Source organism: Plectrocnemia conspersa, unplaced genomic scaffold (genome assembly GCF_051122295.1).
Source record: "Plectrocnemia conspersa isolate PC_06_02 unplaced genomic scaffold, ASM5112229v1 ptg000005l, whole genome shotgun sequence".
Taxonomy (NCBI): domain Eukaryota; kingdom Metazoa; phylum Arthropoda; class Insecta; order Trichoptera; family Polycentropodidae; genus Plectrocnemia; species Plectrocnemia conspersa.
In genome coordinates, this window is record NW_028277169.1 from 21,423,667 (window position 1) to 21,436,565 (window position 12,899).

Consider the following 12,899-nt stretch of genomic DNA (forward strand, 5'->3'; position numbering starts at 1 on the left):
TACCCGGGCTCAAGGAAAATGACCTTATAACCTATCTCATCTTTGCTTTCAAATTATGCACATGGCAGACATTCAAACCGGAAAAGTGTATGATAAATTTTTGCGATATTTCCTGCTCCTTCATGTATTATGTATGTAGCGTTTCTTTGAAAAATTCTCTGCAAGATATTAAAAAATATATGAATGAAGCACTAACTCATATTAAATATTAAAAATGATACGTTTCGTTTTTTCGCATCGTGAATATATAGCGAGCTCATAATAATCGAGAATATGGAGCTTTAAATTAGATTTACGAGTATATACCATTTTTTTCTTCATAGGACATCTTCCTTATTAGACGAATTATTTTATTACAGTAATAGTTTTAAATAAATATCTATTAACGCAGGAACAGAAATTTTCTTAATAGACATCTACCATAGAAGAAAACTTAATCTGAGCTAATATTAATCATAACTTAGATTTCTCAGACACGATTGAATTTAAACGGTTAGTAAATAAGATCGTGATCCAAAGTTAATTATTAATTATTAATACTTAATTAAACACATCGTTAACCGCAACCTTAATATTGAATTTCCTATATTAATTACGGAATTGTACTTTCAAAAACTACTTCAACGTATTTCCAAGGCATGATATTGATTTTATTACATCCGATAATTACAGCCTAGAGGTGTGATTTAATAATAAACTAAAAATATACTTTTATAATTTAAGATCATATTGTTTGAACGAAAACTTAATATAATGAGAAAATAAATTCTTTATAGTGAAATAAATTATTAAGCATACACTATATTATAAAATGGTATTTATTAATTGCTTCATTAGTATATATATTTATATTTAAAATAGTAAACAAATAATTCAATTCATGTTATATATAACAATTAAAAATATTTATGGAAATAACAGAATGTCTTTGCTTAGAATATTCTCGGTTTCTATCAGTATGTACAACATAGTATGTATAAGTAGCTTATACATTATCGATTGATTACATTTAATACAATTATGTATACAGTTGACTGAATTTATAAATGAATTATTAAATTATTATAATGAATACGAAATCATGGTAATGTAAATAATAAAAGTTGTATGTTTATAACTTTTTCTCATTTACGTTTACGTGTTCGCTAGATATACAAATAAAAAATAGTACAAAGAATGGACTTTTTTAATATTAGCAATAAAATTCAGCATTAAAAATTTGATGTATATTCGCGAAGTCGTTATTGAGATTTTATTGTTGAAAAAAAAGTAAAATATAATATATGTATTACATCTTTCAATTTAAGTATCTACTTCCCAGTATTAACGTTTGTGTGCGTAGCGTGCCCTTGCCCTTCATTTATTATGTATCATTGTGTACATATTCACACACCATTAAATAAGTACTAAATTGACCTTAAAATATAAATACTATGGGAAAGGAACACATGTTGTTGTTTGTTTTGTATTTATTAAAATATAGAATAACGTAGACTATCATTGTTCAATAGATTATTTTATTGATATGTTTTAAATTATAAAAAATTATTGCTATATGTATGCCCTACTTCTTTTACCACACTTAATTTTTTTGTATTTATTACGCTAAAAATACATATTGAGTGGCTCAGCGAGAAAATTTGCCATTTTTCATAATGACGGCATTATTAATCTCGAGAAAATGATAAAAATAATTGAACAATAAAACATTTTTTTATGTTAATAATAAAAATATTTATAGAGCCTTTTATGTGTATTTAAATAATATTGCTACAAAAAAGTCGAAATATGATAAATGTTGAGATTGTGTTATTTGTCTTAAAAATGTTTTCACTGCCTTTGTTAATAAAATAAATACCGATATATCGTTCAAGTCATTTTTATCATAAGTGATTAAATCAATTTATCAATACTGTACGTGCTAGTAAATTTGCCAGCTGTTTTAATTAGACGCGTTTCGTGAGATACTTTCCCTTTCGCTCGCTCGCGTGCTAAGTCACGAGAGTGAGTGAGAGATAAGGGCGTGCGTTACATGCGTTCCGCACGCCCTTATCTCTCACTCACTCTCGTCACCTAACACGCGAGCGAGCGAAAGGGAATGTATCTAACCACACGCGCCTGGTTTAAATGCACTGCTAAACAATTTTACAATAAAAAACGTTTAACCCAAATACTGCTAACTGCATAGATTGCAGTAGTAGCGACTTTTGTCCTATTCAAAGCTCTTGTAAATGAGTTTTTCGTCTTTGAAAGTCAGGTTAATTGCTCAGTAAATTTGTTGAATTTCTGAGAACGTTTTGTATTTAGATCTATTTATTGTTTTCCATCATAACTTAGTTATTTTATTTTATAAGCAATGAAAAATTAATGCAAGTGGTTCTTAACCGTTTTATTTTATAAGCAATGCAAATGGTTCTTCAAATACTTTCTCTCTTTTTTGGTTTCTGTTTTATTGTTCGAACTCTTTCGGAGCCGAATATTGCTTGTTATTTGATTATTTTTTTGTTTGTTATTAAAGATAAGTAAACAAAATGATTTAAATTTACTTCCCAAAATTCGTAGATATGCATTTTTTAAATTTTAATTGCAATTAAAAAAAAATTGCATCCACTGGGAATTTCTTCAAGATGATTTTTAAGTAATTTTAATGATTATTGCCGTGCTCATCTTTGTTTTATTTTTGTAATTGGTGGTAACTAGTAAGAATATAATTAGATTATGTTACATATTGCGACAGAGGATGAATGGCGAGATGTTTTCTCCAAGCAGTGGTGGAGAAGCTGGCGGAGGGATGATGTCGATGGAAGATCCTCAGAGGTTTTGTAGGTTTTGTAGGAAGTTGATCCCTCTCTGGTGCGAGTGTCCATGATATTATGTTGTCGGCGGGCGGACGAGCGTCTGCTGGTCTCTTCGAGTGACTGCCTTCTTCTCCTTGGAGACAAACCTTAAATACTAAGGGCTGAAAAACTTGCTGACGAGTCATAATCATGCAGCGATCGTCCAGCCAATAGATTTTCACAGAACAGCGAAATAGGTATACGCCTTTAGAAAGTAACATTTGCTTGATGGGCATTGTCAAAGGTCGTATACTTCAACGAGAATCTTGTGAATTCGGTGATTTATTGTTTCGCAAAAAATAAATATTCTTTCAATGAAACAGAATATTTACACTTGCGTATTATTTATGTGATTCTTTCTGGTCGTAACTAGGGCTTTTTCGTGGTCCTATTCTTTACGCTTGTCTTGCTTCCTTGTTGATGGATGAAAGTAAATTAACGCGAGTTTTAAAAATAAGACTCCGCAGAGTTACATATACATTTTATAGCAAAGTAGAATTTCACTAGCGCCTGTTAGTTTAATTATATTTTCGCTAGTTGAAATATGTATCTATTGGTGAAAATGCATTTGGACTTCACTAGTGAAAATATAATTTCATTAAAAAATATACATTCACTGTAACATTTGTACATCGCATGTAAATAAATAATAAGTATGTAAATGTATATATTACTACGTATGGAAAAGTTGAAATCATACAATTTTAGTAGCACCTGTCAGATAAACTATAGTTTCACTGGTAAAAATATATATCCACCACGGAAAACTTCACTGAAATGACAAATTTGAAAAAATATTTTTGAGGTAGATTTGAGACTGTTTTTTATAGATTTTCTTTCAAAGATAATCCGAGAAATTCTGGTTTAGAATTAGGAATATCAATTTAGCTTTTTCCAGGGGGGGGAGAGCAAAAGTTAACCAGCCAGTTGTCGTTTTTTTAATATTTCGATTTCATTATATATTAAATCTTTTTTTTCTGTTTTTAGTTAAATTCAAGGGTAGGGGCAAATGCCCCCACCACTTCCCCCGCCCCTCAAATAAAATCTTTCTTAGTGCTACTTAGTACGTCTTGTAGGTTTCAATTATGTAACCTTTCAGTAATGATTTGTCAAAATATTTTTTTAAAATGCTAAAATCATAGCGGGTAAAAAAAACAACCTTGTCTTACGCTTACCTTTTGTTGCCAGTACATGTTTAATTTAGGAAATATCACAGTATTGAAATAAATAAACTACAAGCTATCTACTACATGTCGCCCAAACTGGTGCGACTTTTTAATTACAACGCCAACATTCTGGTTTGACTCGCGACTACGGAGCAGACACACAGAGCGGCGAGCATTTAGCGGCTTTTATACAGCGTGCTACTATATGTACGATATCTCCCCAGCCCAGCTGGCTCCTACTCCGACCGCTGTGTGTGTCTACAACCCACTCCGGGTCCTGGCTAGAGCTCGGGCCTTTTAGGCTTAGAGGCGTCGCGACGGACGGACGCGCGCCGCGGCGCCCGCCAGTATACCCGCGAATACGCGAAAACACCAAAACTATATACATATACGTATATAAATTTAAAATAATAATAAAACGAATAATTTCGGTGATTCGATACTCAGATGACTGTTTGATAGTGTAGTGAAAAAATTGTTTGTTGAGATTCGGACGAGACAACAATAGCGTTGTAAACAATGTTGTCTATCTAGGCGGAGATGGATGGTGCTCGATTGAAGAAAAATGAAAAGTGAGTAGACATTTTAATTGTTTTATTCATTTAATGAGCCTTATTATTGCTTAGGAATCGAATTAATTTTTTTATTTAAAAATTATTTATATTTAATATAAATATATAACAAATGAAAAAATACGAAATCACGATTCAAATAATAAATAAAAACGTGCAATGCTCGAGTTAAAAAATATTGTTATAGATAGGACGAAAAACTGTAACTCTTTTTAATATTCAATTTTCATCGGTTGATCCACTTTTTTATATGAAACTTTTATAGCACATGTGTCAGGATAATATGATAAAATTGGCATAGTTAGGTATGTTTTATTTAAATCAGAGCTAACCAACTTACACTATTTTTAAAAATGATTATTGATTAAAAAAATATCTTTAAAATATTATAAAGAAAAAAAATGTTTGATTGTTTTACTAAAATATATAATCTTGAATTTATTTTTATTTTATATTAACTTTGATTCAAACTCTATTTTTCTATTAGATTTATATATAAAAATTGTATCATTTGACAAAAATGAATACATTTCACTAGAATTATTTTATCTTTATGATTGACATTTTTCAATATATGATTTTTTCGATTGCTAGTTAAAATGTAAATTAATTACTATTTTTTTTAGAAAATATACTTTTTGTTTAGATACAAAAACACTTTCCTTAGTTTTTAAAATAAAAAAAGTAATAAATACCTGAATTAACAAATTTTTAAGAAACACTTAAATTAAAAAAAAATTAGCTACGCTAAAAAATAACAGTGTTAAGCATTATATTTATCTAAGTATAATTGTCATTGTCTGCATCTTAATGCAATAGCCGATCTAAGCTTATTGTGTGTAGATTTATAATATATTGCTCAATTTGCGTTTCTTTATTGCAAAACATATTTTTTTTAATAAATACTAAATATGTATTCTTATGCTAAAAAGCATTTTATTTATTATAAATACTAGTTTTTTATAATAAAAACCACTTTAAAAAGAAACGATTATATTTTTGTCAAACTAAGTAGTTAGAGATCGATCGAATATTTTGTGAGAAAAACAAGAAAAACAAACTAGTGTCCTAGATATTTATTATTTTTTTCGCAAATGGCTCAGATATGGATCGTTTTTAGACAAACGACAATTTTTTCAAGCGCAGTTTGAGACGCTATAATTTTTTTACGTAAGCATTTTGTTCAAATTTGTCGTTAGGAACTTAAATAAAATGTTTAAATATTTTTTAGAATAAATTTAACCCTCAATAACAGGAAACTGACAAACAGACATATTGCTATTATATATGTATATGTAGATCTAAAAAATTTAAGTGGGTTTTCGCACAGAAATCACAGTCAATAGGTAGCATTAGATGAATATAATAAGTCATACAATTTTAAACTATTTCATTGTTCTACTGAAACTTAGCAAATACATGCGTCTTTTTAAAAAAGTACATATTTAAAAATGTTTTGGCATATTAATGAATTTGTATTGATGTCCCTTGCTTTCTAAAAATGCTAAAATTACTATTCAATTTATTTATTATACCTTTATCTAACTCGAAATATTATTAAAAAAATGATACTTTAAATTATACCAAATATAAGAAAATATATAGTGTAATATATTAATATATTTTAAAATATCAATCAATGTCTGATCTAAATTCAATAATAGATTGCTTGATTTTTACTTGACTCTCTCAATTTTATTGCCCATTTCTTGGGAAAGGTTTTCAGTTGTATTTTATTACAGTGCGACATCGAAGCACTGAATAATTCAAAAGCATGTAAATATTGCTCCATAGACACGTTATATTAATAAATACAAAAATATTAAAAGCAAATTCAACAGCAAGGTTGAGGCACGTCTAAATTATTTTTTATGATTTTTATGCGTTCTAAGTTGGCCGCGAGCGAAACTGTGTGACACAGCTATTAAATTACATATATACATATATTAAACTTATAAATATTTCTATATTTTCATTTTTATGATACTTATAATAACCAAATAAGTATTTACAATTCATTTAATTTGTTACTCATCGACTTTTAGACAGTGCTCTTGTCAATATCATTACGGATAAAAATAAATGTTTAAAATTTAAAATGGAGGATGGATTTTATGAATTAATTAATTTGGATCTGAACAATGGGAAATATATAATGCGAATGACAACCAGGCGATGGATTTTAAATAGCGTCATGGCATGTCGAGTTGTATTATTGTCAGCTGTGACTTTAGTGGAGCAGCTAGGATTGTTGTGATGCTCTTTGGACCATCCAATGATATATCTGTCTTGCGTGACCAGGTGTCACAAATTTTATAATGCTGGTTAGAGACAGCTTTGGCGAATCGCAGATGAGGATCTTTGCGATCCCATCGCATTGCGCTTGGACTACTCCCCCCTCCTCCCGAACTGTGTTCACACACAAAGAGAAACAGACGATCGGTAATCAAAGAATCAAAGGACAATAGTAATGTGCGCAGGGCATCATTCTAACTCATTAGTTAAAAACCTTAATAAGATAACATAAATATTAAAAAAAAGTGCTAGCTAATTTAATAAGAAGCAAAAAGCTTTTTTTTTCTTACCTTTTTTTTGCGCTAAAAAATAAATAAATAAAAGTAAGAACAAATTAATAGATACCCAGGTAAATGGCCTTGGCCAGAAACTGGAAAAAAAATATTAGACACTGTATAGATGTATTGTCTAGCGTGTATCCTTTCCAAAGAAAGAGTAGGTTTTTTAAAGAGTTGCATCTCGGGACCGATTTGTTATTAAGTGGTCGATACAATATTTTCAGTTATCAACGTAAATATTTAATCACTTTCGAGATGGTTTGATCTTTCTTTTTATTTATCAAAATCGTTGTTAGAACGACCTTTAAATTATAACAAATTATACAGGCGGTTGAAAAAAACCATAGGCATATTAGTCGATAGAAAAAAATAGTTTTACCAGATATTAATGCAATGATAGAGAATTAAACATAACACATGATTTTATTTATTTTGGATAGATAATCTAGGAGATTGCGAACATAAAATAAAAAGTCTGGAAATAAATATTGATTAATACGAAAATATTTAGTTATCTCGTAAACGTAGTATATAATATAAAGACAGTATATTTAAAGAGAGATTCTCCAATTATTTAGTAATATAATTGTTGAGGAAAACTGAGGAATAAAAAATCATTTTAGTCAGTAAAAATAATTGTTTTTGATATAAGTAATAATTTTAAGATAACAAAAATTAATTAATCTTATATTTATAGTTCAAATATATGTATTTATGCATATATATATATATATATATAATAGCTACATTACCTATTTTAAGGATTTTGTATGCGTTGTTAAAATTCTAGAAAATGGAATATTGATTATTAATGAAGTTTAGATACTATTGGAGTGTAATTTGGGTTCTTGGTATACGTGTAGTAGCAATATAATCCAGATACAAAGAGCATTAAAGGATCAAATCGATTTCTGGGCTTTGTAATGCTAATAAGGAGATAGTAAAAATATTTTTGCTGGATATTTTTCTTCAGGCAAATTTTATTACACTTTATCTTTGCACTGAAATTGAGTTTTTCTAGGTCGTACTAAAGTAATTTTATTTAAAAGCGTAGCTAAGTTTTAAATTGAAATTACGTATACATTTTTAGTACCACTGCATTTTTGGATTAAGTATTTTACGTAGCATTAAATATATAAAAACGCAATCAATAATATCATAATAATTTATGATTTGTATATCAATATATTATAAATAAATGTAAGCGTAACGCGCAGATGAAAATTCTAATGTGTTACAAACCAGTTTGTAGGAATTGCGACACTTTACATGTTCGAAAGATTTGCTATCAAAACATCTTTTTATGTATCATAATATTATATAATATGTATATAAAGTGAAAGTATAACTTGTGTGCGTATATGAGCATACAAAATTAACACTTTGGATGTATACATCAAAATAGTTGTTCTTGTAATAAAATATTATTATTTATATAATAATATAAAATTTCTGTTGTTATCACATTTTATTTGACATCATTTTACTGGGCGCCTCGGGCTTGTGTATCAGCAGTTCTTGCAATATTGTGCAATCGTTACTATTGGTTCTTGACAATGAAACCATTCCATAAATACATACATAATTAAAACGTAACCAGATAATACACCATTTCGTTTATTTTGACTTAAACGGTTACAAATAGGTTGAGCTACTTTTTTTAATATGCAAAAGTGATATTTAAAAAAATAATGGCTGAACCTACAACGACCTTAAAATTACATTTTTTTCTGTGCGTTGCCGGAATGGAAGAATTTATGTATACGGATAACGAAGGATTTATTAGAATAATGAAGGAGGCTCTTTATCATGCGCTCTTGTAGGTATATGCTTTCTTTCAGCATTTTTCATACTTTCTTATGGTTTAAATTATTTTAATTAAAAAAAGCTACCGTTAGTTCACCGAGATTTGTTTATATTAATTTTTTCAGTACTGTAACGCATTTTAATTAAAAAATATTTGCGTCTTGGCCATAGATATTTTGTAATTAAAAAAATATAAGAACTTAAAAGCAACATTAATAAACCACTATCAGAGAAATAAATAATATAACTTATTAATATGTATAATCAGGTATTTTTTTTTAAAAAAAGGTGCCGGAACTCACTTCTTGTCAAGCATTTTACTAAAGAAAATTATATTCAAATATCCATGAAGCTCAATTTGACAGTTGTCAAACGTCCAATTGCTGTTCAAACCCAAACCTAACCTAGTGAAAGTTCTAAAACTAATTTATAGTTATAGCATCCAAAATACAAACTAACCCAACTCATCTCTTAGGGGAAAGACATCCCATCTCACATATTTCGATATTACACTATGTTTTAAAAATGTGATAGCTATCTTTACCGATATTACTATGAACTTCTAATATAAAAAGGTTGATTAAAGTATATTCAAACCGAATTTTGGTCAATAGGAGAGCGCAAAAAACAATTATCACTTCTCAGAAGTCCAAAATCTACGTCAAAAGCAATAAAATCGTGTCGGCGACGCCGACACGATTTTATTGCTTTTGACGTAGATTTTGGACTTCTGAGAAGTGATAATTGTTTTTTGCGCTCTCCTATTGGTCAAAATTCGGTTTAGATGTTCCTCATTTAATGCTCACTCATTGAAAATTGTAATAATGAAAAAAAATCGTAGATTAAATTAAAGCTTCTTATCTTTCCACATTTGACATCCATGAAAATTCCTACCACACAAATATTATCATATTGTTGTTTCAGTCTTTTTTTAATGGGACTGAAGATTGAGAAGTAAGCAAAATTTTCCATTATTTTTGAACTTTTACACTCAAAAATAAGTAAAATGAAAATAATGACCATCATATTTACGTAAAAATAAAGAAAATAAATATTACGCAGATTGTCAATACTTTTTAAACAAAAAAAGCTCTGTGTATAAAAAGTATGATCTCATTTTTTAATTTCATTAAAAGAAAATGTTGCAGGCTTTGATGCAAAATATTCTGATAGCTCATGATAGTATAAATATGAAATATTTAAAATATTTTCATAATACTATACAACTGATAAGACAATAAACATAAAAATGCGTATACCGTACAATATTTTTTTTATTCTCACAATAATTAATTAAATCAGATTCCGAGATAAGTTAAATAAAATACGCAGGCTTAAAAACTAACCTTTTAAACCTCATACACCTACTTGATTTTAACCAGTCATATTATTTTTGCCATTTTTGCGGAATCTTTTCATTCTACGGTGTCATTTAACATTTTTTCAATTTCTCATCCTTTCGCAGCATTCTTGCCATTCACATATTTCACCCTCATTTTTCAGCGCTTTTAGGTCAAATGCATATATAAAAAAAAAAATGTACAGAAAATTTTAATATTATGTAAAATATATATACTATACTATATATTTAGATAGCGGATTTAGCCGTCACATATTAAATGGTCCAATAGTTCTGTCATATTACGGAATGTTACAAGATAATAATAAATATGTAACTATTCTATATACATGCAATTCGAAGCTAGAAAATACTGGATCATTATATCATATTATTACGTAAAAATCATCTCCTTATAGAATAATAAGATTGAACCGTCCTAATTCGCTTCATATAAAATGTGCAGACGTTTGTTTTTATTATAACACGTGTTTACGACAAACTGTATACGCGGTTTCGGCTTATATTGCTTTACGCCATTAAAGTTTTATATGCAAGAAAATAACAATCGGCTCGGTTAGATTCGACGACGTCACGTGCTGCTCTTTCACCTAAAATACGGGACCAGACAAGAAGAAGACGTATAAATATTGTACTGACATTTCTGACTGTCCGAATCTGTATAAATAATCGCTTTATTTAATATCTTTATCGAGGTTGAATTTATGACAGGCTTCCGTTCGATTGTATTCTATTATATGTATTTTTTCGCATCGCCGCATTATTGATTTCACCCCGGGCTCAACCGTCTTCAACGCTGCTCCTGAATGTTTTCATAAGAATGTAATCAGCAGCTGAAAGGGTTGACACATCTTTATATACTAAATGTTTTCACATATAGGGCTGCCCGAGGCTTGTGAGTGTTTAAAGCGAAGCGTTATACATAATGTATAAGGTGATTAAAAATCAATTTTAAAAATACATAAATATTTTTTAATTTTGAGGGGAAGAAATATATTCTTGAAATATCAATGAATTTGTCTGTGAGACAGATGTAATGGGTTCCAGTTGTTAATATCCTGTGACGAAATTTTTTTCTAGCTAGACTGAGTGCTATGTATTTTTTATTGGAACGTCTATAAAAAAATCCGTCAAGTTAATGACTATAAGTCTGTTTAGTTTATCGGTTTCAATTTTTTAGTTTTTTTCCACAGCTGATAATTTGATTAATTTGATTTTAATTTAAGAAAGAGAGCTATTACACGGACATTTTTCCTAATTTCTGTAAATGGAAAGAAATTATTTCATAGCTTACTTTAAAGATTTTTGCGAGTACTTGACAGTGGCGGACTAGGCTTAAAATATTAATTGTCAGGAGACATTTTTTATTTTAGTATAAATATAAGCCAGTTGAAATGTATCAAGCAATTGATTTACATTTTCACTGCTAATTATCAGTTAAATTGTATATGTTCTGGTACGCGAATTTCCACATGAGCAAAAATTCACAGAATTCTGGCGTCACATTGTTCGACAAAATATTACAATATTAAAAATAAATTAAATTAAGCCTCAACCTAACCCAAGCGAACTGGCGCTATGAAGGTTAAAAGACTCTTGTTAGTTTTGGAACTTTCATTTCATTGTTTAATTCGTTTAGGTTACCTTTTAGTTTGAACAAAAAATGAACGTTTCGCAACTGTCAATTTAAGTTTTATAGACATTTTAGAGCAACAATAGTTAAATTTTATTTTCGCTATTAAAAATATCTATGGGCCAGTAAAATGTATTTTGATAATATTTCACTGAAATTCCAGTGAAAATATAACTTTACTAGTAACACACGTTTACTGTAACATATACATATAAGCACACGAGTCTGAAAAGTAATAGAAATTGTGATATGTCACTTCATCGATTGCCACATGATTTTGTAATTATCTAATAAAACTGCTCCTGGTGGTAAAAAGAAATATGCAGCTGTCGAAAAAGTCATTTATTTTACTTTCTTTGAATGAAGAGAATTTTTCACATGCCATTTCTTATTTTTCTGTTTGATGTCGGAATCGCACACTCGCGATTCGTCTCCTGTTATTACTTTATCCAAGAAATTTAGTTTTATTGTGAATCTTCACAGAAAATATTGATAAAATTCCAATCGATTTTGTACACGATTTTCGCATATGCATATCATTTTATAAATTGCTTTTTAACCAAGCTTATTTGTTCATCAATCATCCTTAAACCCAAATGAGTACAATTCACACAACAATTGAGGTTCTTCATCAACATATTCTCGATGCCTTGTGCCATCTAAAACACATTTCTCGATAAAGTGGTAGCTTCATAAGCTTCGATTAAATCTGAAAATGTCTCGATTGCAGTTTTCTAGATTTATACAAAATTTGCTAATGTCTTATTGTTAGATATTTTGTTTCATGAGGTAGCAAAACAGATGTAACACAGTACTATCCACAAATGATACGTTGCTAGTCGCATATAAGCGATTCCCAGACTTTGATGGTTAATACTTACCTGTTGGTATTCATTATATCTGATTGACTCACATAGTTAATACAGATTTATCCCATTGACTTTACCTGACA

The 12,899-nt window shown here is 29.0% G+C and overlaps 1 protein-coding gene across 2 annotated transcripts in view; it reads left to right on the plus strand.

Annotated features, from left to right (window-relative positions):
- LOC148235167 (cGMP-specific 3',5'-cyclic phosphodiesterase-like) overlaps window positions 1-12,899 on the plus strand; it is a 117,651-nt gene that overhangs the window by 17,891 nt on the left and 86,861 nt on the right. The window contains exon 1 of one of the 2 annotated variants that reach the window (XM_088186350.1): window positions 4,303-4,575. The exons of the other annotated variant lie outside the window; for it this stretch is intronic. The gene's annotated coding sequence lies outside the window, so the exon portion shown is untranslated. Of the gene's footprint in view, window positions 1-4,302; window positions 4,576-12,899 lie in introns of those variants that run through there. 2 annotated transcript variants of the gene reach the window in all.